Source organism: Melanerpes formicivorus, unplaced genomic scaffold (assembly GCF_026170545.1).
Source record: "Melanerpes formicivorus ecotype bairdi unplaced genomic scaffold, bMelFor1.0.p_v2 SCAF_2, whole genome shotgun sequence".
NCBI classification, from domain to species: Eukaryota; Metazoa; Chordata; class Aves; order Piciformes; family Picidae; genus Melanerpes; species Melanerpes formicivorus.
The window spans coordinates 49,195,796-49,217,213 of NW_027142354.1; positions in this window are offsets into that span (position 1 = coordinate 49,195,796).

Below are 21,418 nucleotides of genomic sequence, written 5' to 3' on the forward strand. Positions count from 1 at the left end.
CTCAATGTATCTATAGTATGCATATTCAACCACCAACATTTGCTTGTGGTTCACTTCAATACCTGGGAACATGACACTTTTATGATTTCCTTCCTGTAATACTTATCAGTTATCAAAACATTCCTTTCAAGGTTAACACTGCTGTGTATCTTTTGATGAGAGAAACTATATTGTTGTTAGCTAAGAATTTGAACTGTGCAAATAGTTATTGTCTTAGCTATAACAGTTATGTTTCTTGTCCCATAGGGAGTGCCACTTTTATCCTGCACTTTGTTTACTGAAATTTGTCCCATGGCAAAATGTTTCACACCTCTTTTCTGAAAATAGTTTCTGGACTTCATACATAATTGTTATGTAGTTAGATTGCAGAGATTCAGCTCATTACTCCTGAGAGGCAAGGGGTCAGCAGGAGAACAGAAACCTGCTGGCATCAAACCTTACGGGTTTTTTACCCAGGTTCCCCTTCACGTCCAGGATATGTCAAAAGGAGTTAGGTGCTGTATTACTAATCTTTGAATGCTTAGAGTTCATTAAGATGTACAGAGACATAACCCACTGATAATTATTATTCCTGATATTTTATTAACTGTGGTTTCATTAATATTATTAGTTGGCTATCAATAGGTTTTGATGGATAGTCATACACTGAATATTGTGTAGGGTCTTCTTCATGTTAAAACTTCCATCACTTCCTTTTTACAATCAGTTTTTCATCTGGCACATCTGGTGCATCTGGTGCATCTGCTTTAGTTTATTTTCAGATGTGTGCAACTGACACTTAGGCAACAAATAAGTAGTGGGAATTAGGGTTGTTGGCTTCTGATACAGTCAGAGGACTCACAAAGGCCAGGTAAGGTGTTTCAGCTAAATATCAGAGCTAGCATCATTTAGATATCAAAATATGTGACCAGAATCCATAAAACTCCTCCACCAGTAACCAAGCAATAGTAATTTTGGCTGTAAGTTATTTCCAACATGAAAACATCCTTGCAATTCTTTGTGTCCTTGGTCTGAAAGAAGAGGAAACAAAGCCAGGTTTTATGCTTAATGCATTTCAATATTAAAATTTCTGATTATGATGATAACCTTTGCTTACAAAAGAATTGTTTATCTATAGCAGATAGAACTGCTACAGAAATCAAAAGTGTAAAAGCCCGTTTCCTGTTTGAAGAATAAAGTTCTGCTTTTTAAGCCCACAAACTTGGATCAGACATATTCCATCATAATAAATTATCACAAAAAAACCTAAATTTGCATGAGGGTACTGCCTAGTGTGAAATGTTTTACTGACACCTTTTGTGTGCCAAACCATTCCCACGTAGTAATCTGCCCCTGAGCAGAAATGCAGTATCTTCACAATAAATGTCTTGCAGGTTTTTTTTTCTGGAAGAAATGTCCTATGAAGAATAACTAAACACAGAAGTGATTGTTCCAAGCCCATGAATTCTATATGAGACCAGAATAATATCTGCAAAACTATTTTACTGTACTTTAGCAGACAGCTTGTCTGTGTACAAGGATGTTCTCAGCTCTTGTTGATTTCCCTAGGTGTCTCTGTCTTTTAGCCCAAAGAAAACAGAGCTCTTCCTGTGTATCAAATATTACATCACACATTAACAAAGAAGACTAAAGATGTATGAAAAGAGCAAATGTAATAATAAAAGTAATAAACAATAGATTTTTTTTTTTTTTAAGAGACAAGGTCATTATTTAATTGTCAATAGATTGGCAAGTTATCCACAAAAAAAGATTCCTTTTTTTTTCCATGACTGAGTCTGAAAGTTCTTTCTGTTTCAGCTTGTAACTCCTTGTGCTGCTTTAGGCAAAAAAAAATATATGCTGATCTCACTTTCTCTCAAATGGCACAAGATTTGCTTAGCCTGGAGAAGAGACTCAGGGATGACCTTATTGCTCTCCACAGCTACCTGAAGGGAGGTTGTAGACAGGCAGAGGTTGGTCTCTTCTCCCAGGCAGCCAGCACCAGAACAAGAAGACACAGTCTCAGGCTGCGCCAGGGGAGGCTTAGGCTGGATGTTAGGAAGAAGTTAGGAAGAGTGATTGCCCATTGGAATGGGCTGCCCAGGGAGGTGGTGGAGTCACCATCATTGGAGGTGTTCAGGAGTGCTTGGTGCCATGGTTTAGTTGTTTAGGTGGGTTGGATTGGTTGATGGGTTGGATGCAATGATCTTGAAGGTCTCTTCCAAACTGGTCTGGTCTGGTCTGGTCTGGTCTGGTCTATTCTATTCTATTCTATTCTATTCTATTCTATTCTGGTAACAGGTGACTGGCTTTATAGGCCCTGTTAAGGATAGTCTTTTAAAGGCATAAGAAGGAAACACCTAGGTAGCAACATTGTCTAGTGATGATTTAGGAGACTGCTAATTACATATAGAGTAATGTTCTGATATGTAAGAAATACATGAAATGTTTATTTTTTTTTGTATCCAGAAAAGATTGTAGTCATTAGAAAAAGGCCTTTTGAACTGCATGAATCCATATATTCTTAAAAATAGCTTGTTGAAAGCTATAGATAAGCATGTATTTCACAGTAGTAGTAATAACACTAATAAAATTTTGGTTTTCTCCAAGATCCTTCTAGCATATTCTAGCCCTAAGAATATACAATAGCAAATCCCTGCGGAAAATAGCATCTAATATACAACATTTCTTAGATGGAATTCTAGGATTTGATACAATCTTTCACTTTTTGCATGGCCTACCCTATAATAAATTTTCGGCTTATCAATATGGTTATAAATGTATATCAAAAATTGGAAGCAGCTAAAAATGAATGTTGCAATGCTCCTAGAAGAAAGGTAGTTCATATGCTTTTCCATTTTTTAATACATGTATGTGGTTGTAGATGTGCATGAGAGGGGAAGTGTGTTTTCCTGTTAGCTGATTAGTTTGTTATCTCACTGATAAGGAGAATTCTGTACTAGAGTGGGAAAATCCAGGTCTGACTGTTTACTGCCAGATCAAGGGACTGTGAATGGGTATTTCATATAGAAGACCTCGATGTCTAGGTTTTTTAATTCATGCACACAAAATATTGGTATTTTGTGAAAGAGTGTTGTGGAGGTGGACTAGAATAGAAAGTACAGTCTTTAGTGCTAGACTGAAAAATTGTAGCTTAGATTTGATTGTTGACTTCTTAATGGGCACAAAATCTCAGCCTTTCAGTTTTCTTCATCAATCTCCCTGAACATGATCGCGACTGCATGAATTCCTGCATTACTATCACTGCTGAGTAGATGATCTCAAAACTGCAGGGCATTGTGTATCCAAAATACTGATCTGTTTGTTTTGACATTTAAATCTAATTATCTATTTGATTTCTTTTAGATTTTATTTTAGATCTATTAGATCAAAAATTCTTGCTGCTGCTGCTTTTCCCTGCTAAGTATTGGATGGAGGAGTCTGACATATTACCTATCATTGTGTAGAATGTGGATGCTCTAGACTGGCAAAGTAGAACTCCAGGTGGATTTTGTGACTTTACTGAAAAAGTATCAGTTAAGCATTGTTTCAGAGCTATTTATTAAAATTAAGGTGATTCACTGGAGCTGTCAGAATCGAAATTGAAAGTAAATATAAAACTAAATAAAAAAGCAAAACCAAAACAACTGAAAAGGTGAATGTAATAATTCTTTAGAGAGACCCACCAAGCTGAAGCCAGCTTCTTAGAGGATTCAAGTTCCTGAATTTTTTAGAAAAAAGCCAAAATCTGTAATGCTTGAGAAATTATTTCATTATTTTAAAAATAATTATTTTAGAGCTTAGCAATTAAAAAACATAAAAATAATTACTTCTGCAATATGTATAATGTGGTATTTCAGGGGTTTATGCAGGGAACATTTTTTTCATAAGGACTTTTTTTTTTTCCATACTGGTTTCATCAGGTTTCTATTCCAAGGAATCACATTCTGAGTATTTGACTTGCAAGCAAAAATGCTGGTAGCCTAAATACAACCAAAACACAGACCCAGAATACGGCGTTTGTTTATATGCTTTGATCTTGTGCTAAAACAGTGAAGAAAACAAGTTTTTGGCTAAGAGCTCTCACTGTACTTAGATTTACAAGCTCCTGCCAGCAACAGACTTAACAAATGCTATTTTGTGCTGTAAACATCTTAGAGTTTCTTATCATCAAACTCTTCAGCAAACTACACTCTCCACAACTCCCTGCCACTGACATGCAAATGCTTTCTTACCGTGTAATACAACCTAGAGGACCCAGTTCTATGTGAAGAAAGATACTTTCTGAGGAACACAATAATGGCTGTTTTCTGAGCAGTTCTGTCAACACCTAAGAGAAGTTTCTGCTCCACAAATGCCACCGTTGTCAGGAAGCATATATGAATGTATATTCATCTATATTAGTATTTAGTAGGGTTCGTGCACACAGTCAAAACCCTATGTTTCAAACAACAGCTTGTGCTAAATCTCTAAGTTTAAGACTAATGGCTTTTGAAACCATTCCAGGAGGGCAGTCTCTGCAATTAAGCAGTGAAATGAAGGAGAAAGAAGAATGCTGGGGTTGTTCTCCTCTCATTTCTGAGGGTAAAGAGTGAGGGATCGCAGGCAGGCAATGCTGTTTTCATTCGCAGGATGATGACAGAATCTTTACATGGAGGTACGAGGGACCTCTATTCACACAATATGTACTTTCAGCAGTGCCAGTATAGCTCCATTGGGTATGATTATGAACAGTGTTCAGTCATCCTACTTGCACACTGTAAGTACCTGCATGGCATAAGTGAACTTGTAACTCCATATAATCTCTATTTAGTGAGGCGAGAGGAAGAAATGCAACATATACAGAAACAGGACTGAGTACCAAAGGGAGGGACATTCTCATAGACTAGGAAAACATGATTAATTCATTTTTCATTATTTTCAATATTAAAGCTAACGAGAAATCAAATATATGAGTTAAAAAGCAGTGGAGAAAAAGTAACAGCAAATTAGGAGTATTGCTTACAAGATCAAATGACAAAGAAAGAAAGAAAAAAGGATATTTCCAAGGATGGTATATAAAGTTCATATCCTCTTTTCATCTCTTTCTCTCAAGTTCAGTGTTGTGACATGAAAGTACACAGCTAAGTAATGTCTTTCAGGACAATACTCCTGAACCTTATTACTTTTTATGTCATTTGGTCTGGTATTACTTACAATATACTGAGAACTGTGACTGTGTTGAAAATGTCTTCAAATTGCTGGGACCCCAAAGAGACCTGTAAGGCTTTTATCCCTCTTTCCTGTTTGTCTGCTTGTCTTATTTGTGTGTTTGTTTTGTAAACAATAAAGGTATCATCATTCTCTTAGAGTGTCCTCTTTTGCACCTGTAATGACATGGACCATATTAGAACCAAGAGAAGAGATCTGAATCATCCCTTCTCCATTGAAATGTAGATTGTGTGATGATCTCAACTGCAGACAAGGTCCTGGGTTTTTTCTATGTTACCAGATGGCTGTTTCAATGTTTCTCTCTGGTTTTAAGTTTTCAGGAATCCTGATGCCCCCAAAACATAAACTTCCTAATGTATTTTAAGCAGTGACTCATTAAGGAAAAATGATCTAGTTCTATATCATCCATGTATGCTACTTAGTAAGTCAAGTGTGTACTGAAAGAAATATTTCTCCTACTGTGAAGGCTTATACTCACATCTTTGTCCTTAACTCACTACTACAGTTTATTTTCTCAGATTAAAAGAGGCTTCAGGAGCTGCTTTGAGGGCATACAGTGACAGGAAGTACAGAAATGGCAGGAATTTAGTATCTGATTCTTCCCAGCACTATAAAGCTCTCAGAACTGGAACTGAGAATACAAAATCTCTCTAAAAACCTGTCATAGAAAGATCTAACTTACAGGCTGAATCCTGAGGCCTGGCTACATTGCTGGGATGTACTCATGGGATCAGACCACAGGCAGGGAGAGGCTGTATGAGGTCTGTCATCCAGCTTGATATGCAAAAGCAGTGTCAGCATTGACTGAATTTAAACCAGTCTTTGGCCAGTTCAAGAAAAGCTTCAAAGGTAAGGGATTTTGCAGCCTCTCTGGGTAATTCATTCCATTCCTTAATTATGTTGATAGAGGATTATTTTATACCCTACCTTGATTTATGACATTTTTCTCTGCCACTGCCGCCTTAGCCACTCCCTTGCAGATCCTAAAGAGCTGTTCTGTGTGCAGCCACTATGATTGCCCTCTTGAGTTCACTCAAGCTTTCTTCTACTGGGACCCTCAAAAAGGACACTGTGCTCCAGATGTGGTCTGATGTAGGACAGATAAAGGTGAATTATGAATTTCTTATCATTTGCCTTCAGTACTCCTGTTTCTTTCTGTTTCCTGGCCAGACAACCCCGAGGATTAGACCTTCTCACATGCAGTACTCCATTCTGGTGTTGCTGAAGTTCACAGTATTCATGAGGTAGCATGTTTGCATAACCACCAGCAAAACATTCACTTATTTATACGTTATTCATCAGGGTCTATGAAACAGATTCTAGGAAAAACAGGGAGGTGTGGCACAGCTCACAAGTTTGGATTCAAAACTTAAATTTCACAGACCTCAGTGGAAATACATTAAATCAAAAATTCAGAAACTTTAATTTATGCTGTAGCTGATTATCCTATTGGCCCTGGAATCAGTTTTTTTAGATGTCAGATTTTTTTCTTTCCACTCTTGCAATAGGCAAGCTCACCCTATGCCTAGTGTTGGGCTCCGAAGTACACAGAGAATATGTAGCTACCCTTGTCCTTCTTTAGAATAACCTTTATTAGAATAAACCTTTATTAGAATAAACCTTTATTAGAATAAACCAAACCAGGTTGGAAGAGACCTTCAAGATCATCGTGTCCAACCCATCAACCAATCCAACCCACCCAAACAGCTAACCCATGGCACCAAGCACCCCATCAAGTCTCCTTCTGAACACCTTCAATGACGGCGACTCCACCACCTCCCCGGGCAAGCCATTCCAATGGGCAATCACTCTTTCTGTATAGAACTTCTTCCTAACATCCAACCTGAACCTCCCCTGGTGCAGCCTGAGACTGTGTCCTCTTGTTCTGGTACTGGGTGCCTGGGAGAAGAGACCATCATCCGCCTGTCTACAACCTCCCTTCAGGTAGTTGTAGAGAGTGATAAGGTCACCCCTGAGTCTCCTCTTCTCCAGGCTGAGCAACCCCATCTCCCTCAGCCTCTCCTCATAGGGCTTGTGTTCCAAACCCCTCACCAACTTTGTTGCTCTTCTCTGGACTCGTTCTTGAAGAGTTTCTCCCTGTAGGATGAGGAAGAGCACTGCTGTGCCCCTATGCTGCCAGCTCCCACTCTTCTCCACTAAAGCTTCAGCAGAGAGGCGAACAAAAAGTGGCATTTCTTGCTGAGTGTATTGCTGAGATAAATAAAGAGACTGAGCCACAGGTCATAGAGCATTAATAGATGCACCCTTACATTTAGGAGTATATTTTTTTTATCTGAATGTAAGACCATTCTTACTTCCAGTTAAAAAAAAAAAAACATTTTTCTCTGAGACTGCCCCACACCTAGTGTTTCCTAGGTGTTCATTCCAGTCTGCTGTTGCACAGTGCTAATGGAATACATGGACAGTTTTTACAGGGAGGAAAAATACTACTTACTGCTGTTTAAAAAAAAAGACAACAGATGGGGAGACTATTTCTCAGAATAATCCTCTCTAATGGACATTGCCATCACAATCCTGCAGAAAGAAAGAGGAAGGGGGGGAAAAAAAGCTCTTTACAGCATCTGTGAAAGGAAATCCGGGAAAACAAATAAATTAGGCTCTTTTAAACAGACAAATGACTGCACAAGGACTCAGAGTTATTTATATACAAAGCATGTTTGCTTAGTTACGTCCATTTTGTTTATGGATGGTTTAACTGACTTTTCAGATGTGTTCTGTCAGATCACGTTCCCAACCCTAGTTCTTTTATGCTGCTTCAAAGTACAGACAGAAATCCACTTGAGCAGCTGGGAAATTCTTGGCATCAGGATCCTAAAGGTAATGCCAGCCAAGCTTAGTCCAGGTGTTTTTACACTTACTCTTGTCCTTCCTACCAACGCAGAAAGACAAATGTTGAGACATAAATTATTTTTGTCTTTTTGATATGACATATGTGAATATTTCTCATCACTTCTCCTTTTGGCAGTGAATAGACTAGTAATCTGTGAAACTGCACAGAGTTCTGGTTCTGTCCCCATTCATTTTGCAGCGTAATTAAATCATATTTTCTTTATTCTATTTGTTGATCTGGGCAGTATCTCACATATTGCTTTGTAGTATCTAGATGCTAATCATAATACTTGTTCTCTGTTGCAACATTCATTGCAGCAGCTCTCTAACATTTTCATTCTGTATTTATATGTAGACAGTTTGCTTTTTTTTTTTTCCCCCCTTCACAGCTCTCTCTTTTTCAAAAGTCTTGCTATTTCCAGAATTTGCATATTCATTGTTTGATTTGGTCTATTAAATTGTATGGAAATAAACATGGATTTTCCTGTAGCAAAATGTCACAGAATGAGCTCTAGTACTGCTGAAATGAGTTAAACTGGGGGAATGAAACAGGGGAAAGAAAAAAAAACAAACCAGGCATGCTGGAAATAGGAATAAGAACAGATGGCCTAAGTTAGCATTTTTAGATGCTATATTACATAAAGTGGTAGGAGGGAAACTAGAAAGGTAAATAGCAACCTTTTTAAGAGTAGAAATATTCTGTTGATACTCTCTTACCCAAGCTCATCTCAAGTACATAGATAGCCTAAATAAATGGTAATCTCTCTGCCTTGTATGGATAAGAATACTGAAAGTCATACTGCTAAATAGTACCAATCCCAACAGGAAAATGGTTAATTAGTGAAACTGGAATTGCAAGGATACCTGCAATAATTATTGGTATCTGGCCTTTGTGACTTTTTAAGACTGTGGCATTTATTTGAAATATGATAGTTATTATTTTACATGATCAGATCTGCACAACTTATTTGCAAGTTTAATTCACAGTAATATTCATGAGACATTGTGCCACAGTGTGTCTCCAAAGGAAAAAGGAGTGTCCCTAGTTTCTGGCTTGAAGTCGTCGACTGCACTTCATGCTTAATTTCTCCAATATCTAACTCTTTATGAAGGAGCTCAGTTATTACCCAAAATTTTATAGCATTACCAAGATGCTTCTAGTTGAATTCAAGCAGCACTTCCTATTTTATTGTGTCAATAGAAAACCAGAGTAGAGTCACCTGCATATCCTGCACAGTTAAAGATTATTCAACACAGTGCCTGGGACTAGAAAAAAATCTTTTTTGTGAATGATGTAAAACAGAAACAGGACAGATTCTCAGATAATTGTTAAATTGACACTAGCATCATATCAAAACACAGTTTTCCATGTAAGATTAAAGAATGCAGGTCATATTCAAAGTGCAGGCAAAGAGTGGTACCAGAGAGGCAAAGAGCCTGAAAATGGTCTGGGTTGTTGGTTAATCACTGTATCGTGCCTGAGAAAGACGCACCCCAAAATACCAAAGTATTTAGGAGTACTTAGATTTTAGGCAGCTGGTTAGGATATGCCTTTTGGAGGTGTGCAGTGTAGATTTTAAATCATTTAGGCAGAAGAGGGACTCATACCTTTAACAGAATTTAATGTTTTAAAGTTGGGGTTTTTTAATTGAAATATGCAAGCATATCTGGTTTAAAGGAGAAATCAGACATATCTGAAATGTGGCAAAATAGTCTTTATTGCATGGGCTCCAAAAACATTGACCAGCCTAATTAAATAGGGTGAGACTGGGAACAGAACGTTAAGTATACTATTGATATTGTTTAGGAAGAACTGATATGATCAAAACAGGTACTGGTGGTAAATGCAGGATCAGGAGCATCAGAAACCTCTTGCTGACAACATCTGGGCCTCATCAAGGTCACACAGAATCTGGATGACTGGTCACACAGAAACTGGATGACTTGGTCACACATCAGAGCGTAGGTGCCTACACCTGAAATGAAAGTTCCCTTCTGGTCCTTAAACCCTCTTCTGAGCCTGGACAAATACACTGAATATGAACAGAGGGTGAAGAAAGAGTAAAATGAAAAACAGCTTCTAAAATATGTCTTTACTTATGAAAGACTGAACGGTCCAAAACACAATATGAGTTACACCCTCAGGTGGTTAAAATTTACCACTCAAGTCAGTTCTTCACTAATTTATTAGCTAAGAAACTTTTCTTTCTTATTCATTTAAGATATGCTGTCTCCTGACTAAAGCAATTTTTAATACAAGTATTAAACACATTTCACTGAGCCATTTAGTTTGGCTGCAACGCATCTTTCCAGTGAGATTAGACCTGAGCAGCTGTTCAGAAGGTAGCCATCAGCCTGTTTATGACTATGCTTATTTCATACAGAAAATCAGACAGTTTTATTACATTCAGCTTCAAACAAAGTAATGCTCCCCTACATTAGAAATGAACATTTTCCTTTACCTTTTGATATCTTTGCCATTCAAATAATATATTGCTACCAATATGCTAGTCAAAATATCTTAGGAATCAAAGTTCTTCCATGAGTAGCTATGCTGGTTCATGTTCACCCAGGCAAAGAGAATGAATGCATAAGCCATTTATGTATAACAGTTTATATTTTGGTTCTGTAGTTACATGTAATACCATGTTCTTATTGTATATCTTCAAAGGATGATTTTCAATGGATAATAAAATATTTTCTTAATATAATTTTAAAGAGGGCTGTGAATGAAGCTCAGAACTAACAGACTTAGCTGTTTAAAGAAACCATCTCTCCTTTTAAAAGATTTGTCTCCATCAGGAAAAATAAGAAAAATACTTTCCTCTGGATTTTTTTACATTTATGTCAGCCATGTTTGTTTAAAAACATAAGGAAACATTGATGAGAGCTCATTTCAGACAAAACACAGACAACGAATTTTAGCTGGATGAAGTGTAGTTCATTTAACAGATATATTAAGGACTAAAACAATGGGCATTATAAACCAGAACTTTTGAGATCAGAGCCTGCAGTCAGAGCTTCACTTCAGCTGAACCTCTAGTGTTCCTAAACTACAGCAGTGGCAGAATTTCTCAGGTTCTCTAGCAGTTTTTAGGCATCTTTCACAATCTCCATAATCTTTCTTGTAGACATTTTGTTGGCCTGCTTGCCTACTTGCTGACAGAATACTGCTGGTAAATTCAATTTAAGAGCTATATATTCACATGCATTCAACAGCTTTTCGAGACACACTGGATCATATTCCTGAAATAAATTCTAAATCTCTTCCTAAATCTTGCTGTGAATATTCTGCTGCTTTAACGTCTAGGCAAGAGTCGGTAAAAAATAGCTACCCTGATAAAATCAAGCACACCATTAATTTGTGGGGGATTTATGTTGCATCAGAGGCATAATAGGAAGAAAGACATCAGGAAATGAACCTTAAAAAGCACACAGCTCACTGCCTAGACTCAACCAAAGTTTTTTTTTCTCCTGGCTGCAGATTTTTGCAAAGTTTTCTTCCTATATCCACTTTCTTGGACAATACTGTGCTCTTCAACCCTGAAATATCTCTTCTTTATCAGCGATGTCTCAGAGTAGATTAAATTTATTGATGTTATTTTTCCATGTGATTATTCACTTGTCTTAGCTTAGCTGAAAAATACTTGTATGAGTTCCAGAACTATGTACTCTGAATGAGTGATCAAATTTCATCAAATTCCAGATGAAGCTATAAATAAATCTGTCCATAATGAATTAGTATAGGGCTTAAGCATGTTTTCATATCTGACTTGATGCATTTGTCTTTCTAACCTTTTTACTTTATTTTATTCTTGATACAGTTTTGTAACACTAGAAGGAGAAATGTATCAGAATTAAGACAAATATATATTGAACTATTATTTTATGTACAGATAATCACCTCCTCAAAGGCCACACTAATGTAAATTGCTCATTTCCAGGGAGAACAATTTTATTCTGTTGCAAAATAATTCTTACTTAGGATAGTGCTAGAGAGGGAAAACTGAAGTCAAATCAATCAATAATTTTGAAACTGAAGCCAAATCAACTGTAAATAGCATTATCTGTTAAGTATAAGTAGTTTTGATAGATATGTTCCCATAAACTTCCTTCAGGCTATGCAGTACCAGCAATGTATGTTAATCCTATCACATGGGGGAAAAAGTCTTGTGGAAATACAATAAACAAGCCTCAAGGCAAGGTGAAGAGTCTGCCATTATATTACTGAACCTAGAAGCGGGCCTGACTGGAAAAAAGGCCTTTAAATGGTCATTTTTCATCCGTGTAAGACCTGTCTAAATTGTGGTAGCTACTGTAGTTGTGTCTTGCTTTTTGAGGAGTGCTTCATGGTAATAGACCATGCATATCCCAATACAAAACCAATATCCAATGATGTTTTGAAGAGTCTTAACATTTAGGAACCATTATGAGCAGACATTATGAGAAAACTGGTGAAATTAGGTGAAAAAGCATGTTTTTCTTTATCTTTTCAAAGTATGTTATTGGATCTCAGAATCATGGAATCAATAAGGTTAGAAGAGACCTCAAAGGTCATCAAGTCCAACCTGTCACCCAACACCTCATGACTACTACACCATGGCACCAAGTGCCATGTCCAGTCCCCTCCTGATCACCTCCAAGGATGGTGACTCCACCACCTCCCTGGGCAGCACATCCCAACGTCCAACAACTCTCTCTGTGAAGAACTTTCTCCTCACCTTGAGCCTAAACTTCCCCTGGTGCATCTTGAGACTGTGTCCTCCTGTTCTGGTGCTGGTTGCCTGGGAGAAGAGACCAGCCCCCACCTGGCTACAACCTCCCCCCAGGTAGTTGTAGAGAGCAACAAGGTCGACCCTGAGCCTCCTCTTCTCCAGGCCAAACAATCCCAGCTCCCACATGAACAACATGTACCAGCTGTGTTCTAAGCTGTGAGCATTATTGTAGTATGAGTAAATTAATTAGGAAGAATTAAAATCAAATTAGGCTTTAGAATTTAAATTTAAAATTAGAATTTAGAATTTAAATCAAATTAGTGCTAGAAAATCTTAGTCAACCATTTGCATTTTCCTCTTGTACATAGGATCACAGTAGCTCTCTCCTTAGCTTGAAATTAATCTGGATCCTCTTAATACAACTGTGATATCATGACAAGGGTTACTGTATGCAGATTTGCCACTTATAATCAAATCATCATTTCCCCCATAAGTTTGGTAGCATTATTAAGTGACACTTACAAGTAATCTTGATGATTAAGTGAGCTGTTCTTCACAACAAGCATGTAATTTTCTGTTTTCCACAAAGAATACAAATCAACACATAATGACAGAAGTTCTGTATTTGGCATATTTGTGTCACATATAACAAAATAGGTCTGGAGTTTTACTTCTTTCTTTACCTGCTTTTTAAGTGTTCCCACCACCACTTGTGGCATATCTGACTTCATGCTTTTATTTGACACTGAGGAATTATTTTACTCATAGAGGCTGTTCTGACAATAACTGTGACTAATTATTTTTGCTAGTAAATGGGAAGAAAAGGAGTGTGAATGTGCCAGTTGATTCTATTGGTTTCTTCTGGAGCTATCAGCCATCACTGTGACATCAGGTGGTATCAGTTTTGAAAGCTGACTCTACAAGCCTTATGTGAGCAAATGGAAGCACTGTTCTTTACACTCAAGCCTTGCACTGAAATGGTTTTCATGCTATACCTATACACCATTCAATGTAAGGTTTTGCCCTTCTTGTTCAATGTGTCTGAAGAGATCAGGAAAATATGCAGGGTATTTCACAGTATCACCAAGGTTGGAAGAGACCTCAAAGATTATCGAGTCCAACCACAGACCTCATGACTAGACCATGGTACCAAGTGCCACATCCAATCCCCTCTTGAATACCTCCAGGGACAGAGGGATGGTGACTCCACCACCTCCCTGGGCAGCCCATTCCTATGACAAATGACTCTCAGTGAAGAACTTTCTCCTCACCTCCAGCCTAAACTTCCCCTGGCACAGCTTGAGACTGTGTCCCCTTGTTCTGGTGCTGGTTGCTAGAGAGAAGAGACCAATCCCTTCCTGGCTACAACCTCCCTTCAAGTAGTTGTAAAGAGCAATGAGGTCACCCCTGAGCCTCCTCTTCTCCAGGCTGAACAATCCCAGCTCCCTCAGCCTCTCCTCATAGGGCTTATTTGGTATTATGACAACTTCAATAAATTATTGTATAACTTCTTTCCATTAAACACAAAATATATGTTCTTTTAGTGATAGGTATGTATAAGAAATGCCAGCAATTCAGTTTATGGAGGACTTTCAAGCAAGGGTTTCTTTGTTTTCCTTTGTTGCACAAGTGTTGAATTTTACTTTCTGCAAATAAAGGGCCTCAGCTGCCACAGACATTATTAATTTGCCAGGAGAGATTTAATCATAGATAGAAGGAAACCAGAAACATTTATTTAGCAGGAAGCCATATTCACAGCTTCATCTATATATATTTTATGATCTTTGAGTGCTATATTCTTGGTTTATGGATGCTTATTTTATTCTTTGCTGGAAAGGGTGGAGTTTGTGGGTTTATACAAGGAAGTTATTTCAAATTCTCAAGTTGATTTGAGAACTATCATATGAGGGTAATCTACCTGCAGCAGTGCTAGGAAGCTGTTTGCACTAGATTTTCAGTAACCTAAATCCTAAAGGTTCATACCTGAAGCATTCATAACATCTGTACACTTAGATTTGGTTCTGTCATTCAGCATTTATGTTAAAATAAGCGTCAGGCTTGTGTGAGGTACTACTTATTAAAAAACAAAAACACCACCACCCCCCAAAAAAAAAACAAACAACAAACAAACCAACCCACCAAAAAAACCCCAGAGTGGAACATATGGAGTAACATTTTGGCCTTGTTTGCTCCTTTTCTAGTTATCCAACATGCCAGTCGTGTTACAAGCACATTTACAAAGGCAATTGTGATTGTGAGAGCAGTACTAACTCTCAGTATCTGCAGGTGGCAGCCAAAGAGTTGACAACATATTAGATTGTGCATCCTTTGAGAAAGATGAATGAAATGATTTGCTGTTAAGAGGGCAGTGGTCAAAACATTAAGCAGGCAAGCAGAGGGCTAGAAGTCTATGAGTGGACCTCTGCTAGCACAGAAGGAATTCCAGCTTTACTATGTCAAAGGCTTGCACACCAGGCAGCAGTACAGCCAACCTGAATAATAATTGAAAGAAAATAAGTATATAATGCTGTAAACATATAAATGTTGATGAATTCAATAAAACAAGGGATGTATTCTACTCATCAGTGACATTTTTCTTTTACAACCCATAAACCTAAATTATCTATTAGTCTGCACATCTCTACTCCTGTTTATACATTTCAATTGCAACATGTTTGCTTTTCTGCTGCTTACTCCACTTTTATTGTTTTTTTTTTCTTTAAAGACAATTTTATTTTACTTTTAATAATGTATATCAACACAAGCTATTGCAAGTCATTTAAAAAAAAATGTGCAAGGAATTTCCAAAATGACAAATGCTTTCATACTCATAAAAAAAATTCTCTATCAATCCTAAGCGCTGTATTAAGTCTGTGTCCACATAACTGGCTAGTCACTGTCTAACTTCATCAGTTCTTTTTAAAAGTTAGTGAAACATATAAAATCCTGTTTTGCTGGCTGGGAGCATAATATTGTTCAAATGTCTACAGCAGTATGTCACTTGATTGTCCTTTTTGTAGCTCAAATTCAGTTTTAGATTATGTTTAAAATTATCTCCTGTATTCTTGGTATTAACTGCCAATCACATGATATTCTGGAAAGCTGAAACTGCTAAACCTCTTATACAGATTGTGTGTGTGTCCCCCAAAAATGTTATCCCTAATTTTAGCACTGTGAACGCTGTCATCTTGTCATGATATAGGGGCATATATAGCATGACCTGCAAATAATATATCAGAAAAGGGTTTTCCCTCCTACTGGCTTCTATTTCAAATGCTTCACAAAATCAGAAGGTATGTAAAAGTTATTCTGAGCTACTAGCCCACCTACAGCATGTCACTGTGAATTGCTGAAAAGCACTATTTAAAAAATGAATTTAAGAAGGTGAAGAGGATAGGAGTCATTATTACATTTGTTGTGACGGAATTTGTAAGCTCTTCAGCTTTATGAGTCAGTTGAAAGGAAAACAGGGAAAGAATGCAGTATTTCAGTCCCCAGCTTCACCAAAGTAGTTTCGTGAGTTATGTTGCCAAGTGCCAGATGGTCAGTGACTTAGCTGAGGGCTTAGATAATGTATTGAAAAATCACATTTGTTTCTTTCTGTCAAATTGCTATTTATGAACAATTTGAGGTCCTTTCTGTCTTGCTGTCTTTGTTCCTATGCAGTAAGTGAGTAAACTATGAGATTTGATGTGTCCTTTTTGCTTTGCCTTGTCATTGGGGCACAAGTTCATGAGGATTGTTTGGTCTCCTGGTAGATGGCAAGATTTTCCAGTTCTGAGTCATTAGGAGGCACCTACCTGAGAGTAAGGAAGAGTGCTGGGTCCACTTATAAAAAAAATGAATATCACATCATTGATCAAACATTGACAAGATCAGAAGTTTGTGGTTCAATGAGGAAAAAATACTTCTGTTCAAGGACAATTGCAGTTCCCCAGGGCAGTGGTCCTGGTGACCATGTGAAGGATGGAGGGAACTAAGGGGCTCTATCTGAAAGCTGACCTTAGTTTTGGCTCCTTCCAGCTCCCCCTTCTTTAGTTTCTCAACTGATTGATAAAAAAGTGGAGCCTTTAATTTCTAAGAAGTATGAGGCCAGCAGTACCAACTTCCACAGGTGCCAGAGGTCTGATACAAGGGTGTAGTAAAAGGTGGAAGTCTGGAAATAATAAAAGAAAGCAAATATGCCGTTAGGTTATTAATTACTCTGTTCTTTAAAATGCAGGTTATCTCTCTTAACTGTTTGCTCTTTCATATACTAAGTGAATGATACTTGTGCTCATCAAGAATAAGGGGAGAAAAGTAGAAGAAAAAAGCGATGTCATGAGGTTAAAATAAACAAAAATAACAATAAAATAAGAAGGGAGGCTGAATGGCCAAAAGGTATGGCACATTAAAGAAGAAACTGGGCTGGACTGTTTTAAAGCCAACACTGAGGAAGGGAAATTACAGATAGACCCTATTTTTATTTTATTGTGTAATAACTTCAGTGAACAAAGTGATGCACTGGAAGTTAGGAAATGTAAGGACTTAAGATACTTAAAGTTTAGTTAAAGCATTTCAGGGCATGATATCTCCCTGTTAAGGCGGAATCTGTCTTTATGCTCATTCACTGCCTTGGATTTGGGATTAAGATTTTGCTTCAGGTCTCAAAACCAACATAACTTAAAAAAAAATAAATTAAAAACTGGGAAAGTAACTACCTGCCACGTTCACTGGGACTGCAGTACTCTAACAAATTGTATGTGCAGATGGGATATACTTCTTAGGCTCCAGAAAATTAAATCCTGCACTTATCACAATAGACTACTGAATGAAAAGTGGGATAGTTGTATTGCATTAACTCCATTGAATGTCTCATATCTTAGCAAAAAATAGAAGTGACCAGAAGAAGAATTTTGCAACCTTTACTCTAATAAAAAGAAATAAGAGATAAAGCAGTCCTGCCTCTAAAATTAATTTTCTAAGGGCACAGGGCATAAATGGAAACCATATAGCGTTCCATAGCAATATCACAACCCACATGACAGTACTGTGCCCAAGGGTAACAGGGACATTCCATTCATTAGATATGTGATTAATGGCAAACAATGATAATGATAATGCTAATGTATTTATCATATGAAAGGGGGAAAAAAAAAAGTGAAATAGAATTATCCAAATGAAAAGGAAAAAAAATATCTGCTGAGAATGATGTATTAATCTACCATTCTGTTGAATTTGTATTCTGGTACTCCTCTTAGTAAAGCACCGTGTGTCATTTTGGGGTATTTAGTGCAATATTTAATTTAAAGCTGTGATTGACTTCTGGAAAATCTAACAAGCATTTAGTTTCATTTATTAACATCTAAAGATGCAGTATTCATCATCAGTGATTTTAATTAATGTTCCCCTTCAGCAGTGATATACAACAGTTAGGTGACCTTGACGAGAGAACATTCCACACTATTAAATAATAGACCTCCAAAAGATTATTTTGATTTCTGTGTCTGCCTGATTCATTTATTCCTTTGGCAAAGCTTGTTCTTGGTAGAATAAAGCCATGCATGCAATGAGACAATCTTCGAATTTTAATCCATTTTTCTTTTGCTTTTAAATTGAAGTTTAGCTTCCTTTGGGGGGGGATTATTGCTTGATATTTAAGGTCACTCCCTGATGAATTGTTTTTGTCCAGTGACTGCTTGTGCTTTGGAAGTTCTCTTGTCTTTTCCAAATAATTCTTGTAATATATAGACCAAAAGTTGCAAGTTTACACTTTTTCACTTACACTGTAACTACTGTTTTGCTTTTAGTATTTCATGAATCAAATTTTCTCAGGTCATGGGCTATCTGCTCCTTCTTGTTAAATTATGAATTCAAGAGAAACATAAATATGAGCTGTTTTTGCTTCTAGAGGTCTTGAAAAAGACCTTTTCTTAGTATCACTTGTTTGCAGGTAGCTAGACACCAGTCCTTGATTTTGCTGATAGCATAACTGATGATTCAGCAAGTAGGGGAAAGTGCCGCAAGCATATATCCAGCTATTTCCTAAACATCAGACCCTTGTAAAATGTGTTATATTGTATAAGTATTTTCCTCTACTTGGAAAAAAAAATAATTTAATTACAGGGGAAAAAAAAATTAAAAGAGCAAAAAGAAAAAAAAAAAAAGGTCTGCTGTTTATTTAGGGATCACTTGAACTCTGATGTCAGCATACAAACTGTCTAGCACAAGCTCTGTTTCTGTTATACTGACTACCCTGGAGCTACCCAAATGTACGAACGTTGAAGTTACTTGGTAATTTTCCTGTCATTCTTGGTGTAAACACCATGGATGAAACTTCCATTTAAATCAACGCCCTTGCTGCTTCCATTGCTATTTTTGTGCTCACTTTCAAGTATAACTTAATTGAGTAGGTATCTCACCAAGATATGTTTAATGGTCTAATGTTTGCATTGCAACGAGCTCTTAAGTAGGATGTTTGAAGGAATTATATGTGATTCCATTCAAATGTATGCAACAGCACTACAAGACATGAAGAGCTGTGTTACTGTTATGTATTTCCTTGAAGAGTGGCTGGCAGTGGACATGTGGGACTAAGAAAGCCAAGTTCAGGTTCAGCTCTGACCTAGTCTAGCTGGTTGATTACCATGGGGATCTACTCCTGCTTTAATTTAGTCATCTGTAAAGTGACTGTGATAGTATCTGTGTTACCAGGGTTCTCTGAAGCATCATGAAAAATAATATTTAAATCTCTAAAATTGTTACAAGGGTTACCAACAATGCTACAATAATTACTCACTGTGAAGGAAAATCTGTATCCAATTAGCTTCCCAAGTGTTGTGTGTAAGCTAAAGGGAGGGGGAAAAATGTATTTATTAGAATAACAGTTGAAAATAATTGGAATTATAATTGGAATATTCCAATTATAAACAGTTCTAGGAATATTTGATTAAATATTAGGTATTTTTAATTAAATGTAGTTAAATTGGTTTAGTAGATGAATGTTTTGCTCTGTCACATTCCTACTGTCATTTGCTTTTGTATTTCCTTCTAATAAAATTTTATCTTCCTATTTGCCACTGTAATCTTCTCCTGACTTTTAGTCTGTTGTCCCTCATTTCCTTAGCATGTTTCTATATGTCCCCAAACTTTTTGCTATTTTAATTTTCTAGCTTCATGCCGTGTTTCTGGAGGCTCTTATTTGTGAGCAAAAATATTTCAACCCACCTCTAGGATGACAGCGCGACATGAATCCACCTGCTCCAAGTAAAATCATGACATGTTTTGCTGACTTTTCCTCACAGATGAATCCATCTCCTCTTTAGGCAGAAACAAGCATGATTTGTATTTTGCTGCCTCCATCCTCAGAGACTACAACTCTTTCCTTTGTCTCCCGTACATCACTTTGTTGCTCAGACTTCTATCTATGCCTTCATGTCTAGGTTATTACAATACTTATTGTAAACAAAAATATGTAGGATAGGCTTTTCTTATCTGGGCAATCAGTAAGGCTGTTCTCTACTCTTACTCTGGCATCTGATTGCTGTAATCCTCTCCTTTATCCTAAACCAATGGTCTAGAACACCAGTGTAAAAAGAGATTTGCCTCAGTAATTGCTTTCATTACCATGTACCTTGTCTCTTTTCTGTTCCACCAAATAGAAGATACTTGTTTCTGTTTTCACTAAACAGATGGAAAAAACCTTTCCATAAGCTGTCAGTCATCGCTAAGAGATCAGTCATCATATCCTGCACCTTGATGTCAGCCTCTAATCTACATGTTTGACCAAATGTTCCCTTGCATGACTATCATTCTCTTGGGGGTTAATCTTTCAGAAATAAATGCCATTATTTGAATACAAAACACTAACACCTTTCTACGGTCACCTTTCTGCTGTTTTGTTGGGTGTGATCTTATTTGCACAATTTCTTCAAGCAGACTACTTTGGGAATTTCACACCTCTGTCTAAACTCATATTTTCATCATTTTTCAAGCAGACAGATCTATCTGTCAACTGTTCCTTTATAAAGTTTACCAAATCAACTCTGAAGTATGAAAACTACTGCTGAGAAATATGTCATGGATAAATATCCTTAATTTACTTCACAAAATGGTTCACAAGAACACAAAAGTATTTCCTAAAATGTTGTGGCTGCTGATGGACTAACTACTGCTAGTTTGTCCTCAAGCATTTCAGACTCAGAACCTACAAAATGTAAAGCATTGTTATGTAAAATGTCTTTGAATTAAGTTTATAAATATGACCTGTAATTGACTATTAAGAATGCTAGGAGTGTCCAGTTCTGGAGCCCCTATTACAAGAGGGATGTGGAGGTGCTGGAGCGTGTCCAGAGAAGGGCCACAAGGATGATCAGAGGGCTGGAGCACCTCTCCTACGAGGACAGACTGAAGGAGTTGGGGCTGTTCAGCCTGGAGAAGAGAAGGCTCCGAGGTGACCTAATTGTGGCCTTCCAGTATCTGAAGGGGGCATACAGGAAGGCTGGGGAAGGACTTCTCAGGATCTCAGGTAGTGATAGGACTAGGGGGAATGGAATGAAGCTGGAGGTGGGGAGATTCAGGCTAGATGTGAGGAGGAGGTTCTTCACCATGAGAGTGGTGAAGCCCTGGAATGGGTTGTCCAGGGAGGTGGTCGAGGCCCCGTCCCTGGGGGTGTTTAAGAGCAG